Source organism: Sorex araneus, chromosome 1 (genome assembly GCF_027595985.1).
Source record: "Sorex araneus isolate mSorAra2 chromosome 1, mSorAra2.pri, whole genome shotgun sequence".
NCBI classification, from domain to species: domain Eukaryota; kingdom Metazoa; phylum Chordata; class Mammalia; order Eulipotyphla; family Soricidae; genus Sorex; species Sorex araneus.
Window position 1 is genome coordinate 274,032,136 of NC_073302.1, and position 5,226 is coordinate 274,037,361.

The window sequence follows — 5,226 nt, forward strand, 5'->3', positions numbered from 1 at the left end:
ATATAAAACTTTGTGTCTTGCTTATTTTGTTGTTCATTTCACGTATAAGTGAGATGGTTGATATTTGTCTTTCTATGTCCAACTATTTTACAAAGCACAGTAATCTTTTGGCCCAATCATGTTTCTGCAAATAGCAATATTTATTCATTTTTATAGTTGAGTAATACTCCCCTGTGTGTATCACATCATTTTTATGTACCCACTCATTGTTCAGCATTTGGATGTTTTTTCACATCTTGGCTACCATATATAATTTTATAATAAAGTAAAAGTAAGGGTGAATTAATTTCTTTGTATTAGTGTTTTCATATTCTTTGTATAAGTACACAGATGCCCTTTGGATAAATATCCAGAAAATAAATGTTTAATTTTCAGTTTATTTGTTAGATGTCTACATAATAATTTTCATAGTGGCTGTTTACAATTATACCAACAGTGTAAAAAATGTACTTTTCTCCACATCCTCTCTAACAATTTGTTTTTGTAGTTTTGATAATAGCTATTCTGTCTAGTTTGAGATACTGTCATTATATATTTTATTTTTCCTTGTTATTGATGGACATCATCTTATGTGTAGACTGGTCATCTATGTGTCTTTGGAGAAGTGTTTATTCAGGTATAGACATTTCAAAATCAGAGACGTTTGGGGCTGGAGTGATAGCACAGCGGGTAGGGCATTTGCCTTGCACGCGGCCAAACCGGATTCAATTCCCAACATCCCATATGGTCCCCTGAGCACTGCTAGGAGTAATTCCTGAGTGCAAAGCAAGGAGTAACCCCTGTTCATTGTCAGGTGTGACCCCACCCCCAAAAAAAGCAAAAATCAGAGACATTTGTTTGGAAGTCATGAGTTCTATATGTTTTTTGTGTGTTTTGATTATTAACTCCTTTTCAGATATGTAATTTGAAAATATCTTCACAATTCATGGATTAACTTTTCAGTGGCAATACTCATTAGCATGTTTTAAAAAATGACATAAAATAAGAAAAATTCAGCTGTAGAGTGTTGGAACGGTATATTTTTAAGTCATGTCTTTGAGGCTAAATCCTGAGCAATGTGGGAATCACTTCTTTTGCTCCTTTTGGCTCTATGGCACAAGCAGAATTTATTACAGATAGATTCAGGAAGTCTAGATTTGACTCCTTACCTGAGGAAAGTTAATTATGCTTTTTCAAACCTGCCTACAACCCGAAGGTGATAAAAAGAATCCAAAATAATTAAATAAATGAAAGAGTAGAGGGCACCAGAGGTTATCCTATTTAGTTACTTTCTCTAAATTTCATTGTAGAAGAGGCATTAGATTTTTCTGCATAAATTATAAAGTTCCTCTATTATTTCTCCTCAGCTTCAGCCCTTTGTGGTAGGTACACTTAGACCACAGAAGACCACTGTTAACATTTCTTTATGTTGACATCTCAGTGATTCAACCAAAGAACAGCTCCAAATACCTAAACTCCCAGGAACAATTGAGACCCCTGAGGCCCTGAAGAGTAGAGTTCAAGAGAAGGGGGCTCCACCTAGCTGGCTATCACCAACCTCAAAGGCTGGTGTTCAAATCTGAAGGAAATGGAAAAAGCACTAGAAGGAGACTCAAGCTACAAAGATGGCCCTCATTTTTGCTGGGACCTTCCTTGCTTAATGAATTCGCATTAATGTTTTGACATTTTGACTTTTTCTCCCTCTTCTTCTCTCACTACTCCGTTTCCATCCCTTCCTCCCTCAGTTCAGGTACAAAACCAGAAAATGGACACTTACCTCCAATCCAACTCTCTGAGTCACACCTTAAGCAGGTGAGGTCCAGGTAGATGGTGGGCATCATGAACAATTAAGACAAGAATCCCGTCCTACTGCATCTCCTCAGTGCCTCAAACTATATTTATTTATTTTTCTTTAAAAAAATTTATTCGTGAATCATTGTGAGATACTGTTGCATACTTAGAAACGTTCGTGTTTGCGTTTCAGTCATACAATGATCGGTTACCCATCCCTCCACCTGTGCCCATTCTCCACCACCAGTGATCTCAGTATCCCTCCCACCCCCCATTCCCTCCCCCACCCCTCCCTACCCCACCTCTGTGGCAGGGCATTCCCTTTTGTTCTCTCTCTCCTTTTGGGTATTGTGGTTTGAAGTAGAGGTATTGAGTGGCCATCATGTTCCTGTTCAGTCTATAGTCTATGTTTGGCAGCCCCCAACCCAACCAGATCCTCCCAGCACCCTTTACTTGGTGTTCCCTCCTCCGTCTGAGCTGCCTTTTCCTCCAGCATGTTCAGTGTCTCAAACTTTAGTGTCTGATATCTGTCCTAAGTAAATTAGCTGCACTATAAATTCAGCATTTTGGGGGGAAGACATTTTCACAAGTATTTGCTTTCCAGGAGACAAAAGAGTTATGCAGTAACTATGGAGGTACACATACAAAAAGGGAAATGAGATCATTGTACCTAGGTAGCACAATTGTGGGCATTCCTGACTACTAAATGAAAACCCTATCTACCCAAGTCCTCTATGTGCATCCACTTCTTACCACAGACTTTCCATTTCTTTCCTAATGGCTTTTGCACAGTAAGAAGTACACTCATCAATAATGCACATTTTTTTCAGGCATAGTAAAAATGTTTGTGAAAGGCTATTAATGCAAGAGCAAAATGCCCACATTGCAAACACTAATCTCCCATTTATTTTAACATTTTTTTGAAAGTACTTAAAACTAAGTCTGCATTTTTAAAAATCCAATAGAAAAAGGTCAGTTGAAGGACTTGCTAAAAAAGTGCACCCATTTGAAAGCCTTAGAAATGCAGGCGTTGGCCAGTAAACATTGTTAACTTATTTGACTTAAAAAAAAGTCACATTGCTAATTTATTTTGGAATTGATATGAAGGGTGATAAAAAGTTCATGAGTGAAGATGCAAGACAAAAGGTTCATATAAGAGTCTGTTTTTACCATTGGAGTTATAAAGCCCTGGAAAACTAGGGTGCATAATGGGAAAAGTGACAGACCCTTAACTACAGTGGGGGTGGTACCATAATAATGAGAGGAACTATTGCTTGGAACCAGAACAGCTATATTCTTCTCTCAGCTTCCACAGTCCCCACACCCCTGGAGTACCATTCGAGACAGTGATGAACTGTGGTCTCAATTCCCTTATTAGCTGTAAGACCTAAAAATTATATGTGCAATTAAAAGGCAAAATGCTGATATTACTCATCGGAAGCCCTTTGTACATTAGCAAGGTACAAAAGTCTGCTGACACTTTGCAACAGAGATAGTCAGCAGGGCAGAAGATTAATAGAGCCTCATAAATTTGCAGGGTGAATACAGTAGATGGGGCAGAATAAGCATGTTGTGTTAGAGATAAATAAAGGGCATGGTCCGCTTGACAAAACATTTAACAAGTAACACAACCAGTCCTTTTACTCAGTTTGCTTGGTTGGCATTAGTCTGTTTTATATAACAACACGCAATTACCCCACAGCAGTTGCCGCTCATGTCACAAAGGCATTTAGCATGACCAAGAGGAGCCTCAATTCCGATGCTTTCCACATTGCATCCCTCTGACTGCTTTGGTTACTTTTCTCAATCCAATGTATTGACAACAATGCTGGCATCGCTCTTCAGACCTGTGTTCTCCTGGGTTAATGGGCTGCAGTCACATTCCTTTGTGTTTTAATCACTTGTGTGAAAACAAGAGTACTAAAATTTCAAGATGCAAGAATACAGGGAATATTTTTCAACAATCACAGCTCTTACTGGGAGTTCTGTGATGGGAACTGGTTTTACTACTTTAAAAGACATGTCTAACAAGTTGATTCAATAAACTATCCACTCTCATCCTGAGATTGTTTGCTTATGAAATGCAATTTGTTTTCATATGATCTGTTGATTAGATATAGGGGAATCTCAAGGGATTTCCAATTTACATTTCTTTGGAGTGATTCCCAAGGAAGAAGCTTATTTTAATGCCTATATGTGAAAAGTGATTTGAAAATTCCCCCCGGGAGTAACCTGTCTTGCAAGGAATTTGCTGCTCCCTGGTTTTAGTAGAGCTTACCTACTAAATTGCAGATCATGCATTCAATGAACCAAGACCTGAAACTGGCTATATGCCATGCTCATAAAACATGTAACAAGGTCTGTTGCTCTGTGTAACATAAAGCAGCCACAAAGGAAAATTCAGATTTCAAATAGTTAGTTGGGTCTGTGAACAATGATCAGGTGAGGACAGTTTTGACAGAAAACTTCAAAAGTAACTCAAGAGTTTCCTAAGTGAGAAGATGGTACCTAGAACCAGGGATCTGTGTGTAAGTGAGTTGAAACAATTCATCCAAGGAAAAATGTTATTGTAGAATTTAGGGAAATAGTTCTAAGTAATTTGCCCTCCAGTTCAACTTCTCACTTGTTTTTGCTCCACCCAAATTTTGGATGGAAGGGAAATATGGCTGAATATTGGCCACCATTGTAGTACTCTCTAACCATCGTGATACTTTCTAGCATTTCTTGATATCCAAAGAGCTATCTAAAGCATTTTTTAGTGATGTCAATTTTAATTTGGACTTGAACACTTTTTAAACAGTCAGGAGAGACATGGCTTTGGGGGAATTTGGGCTATTATTATACATTTGGCTTTAGAGCTATTAGATCTAGATACATGATATTCTTCCGCAATGGCAAAGACTTAATAAGCCCCAGCAGATCGCCAGTTCTATGTTTGATAAATAACAAGTTCTTTGTATTTGGAATAGGGCCACACCTGTCCATGCTTAGGAGCCACTTCTTTCTCTGTGCTCAGGGATCACTGTTGGTGGTGCTCAGGGACTATAGCAGTGCTGGGGATTGAACCTGGATTGGCCACATAAGTGCTTTACCTCTATTTGATCTCTTCGGTTGTCCTTTTCTTTTAATGTTTTTAACTGAATCACTGTGAGAAACAGAAACAAAGCTTTTATATTTAGTTTCAATCATACAATGATCGAACACCCATCCCTCCACCAGTGCGCATTTTCTACCACCAATGTTCCCAGTATCCCTCCCTCCATCTCCACCCCATCCCACCCCCTGCCTCTGTGTCAGGCACCTTCCTTCTTACTCTCTCTCTCTCACTCTCTCTACTTCGGGGCATTATGGTTGGCAATACAGATATTGAAAGGCTGTCATGTTCGGTCCTTAGTCTACTTTCTGGAAAGTAGACTCTTCATGGAAAGAACTTATGGGACAGTACCCAAGGGAGGA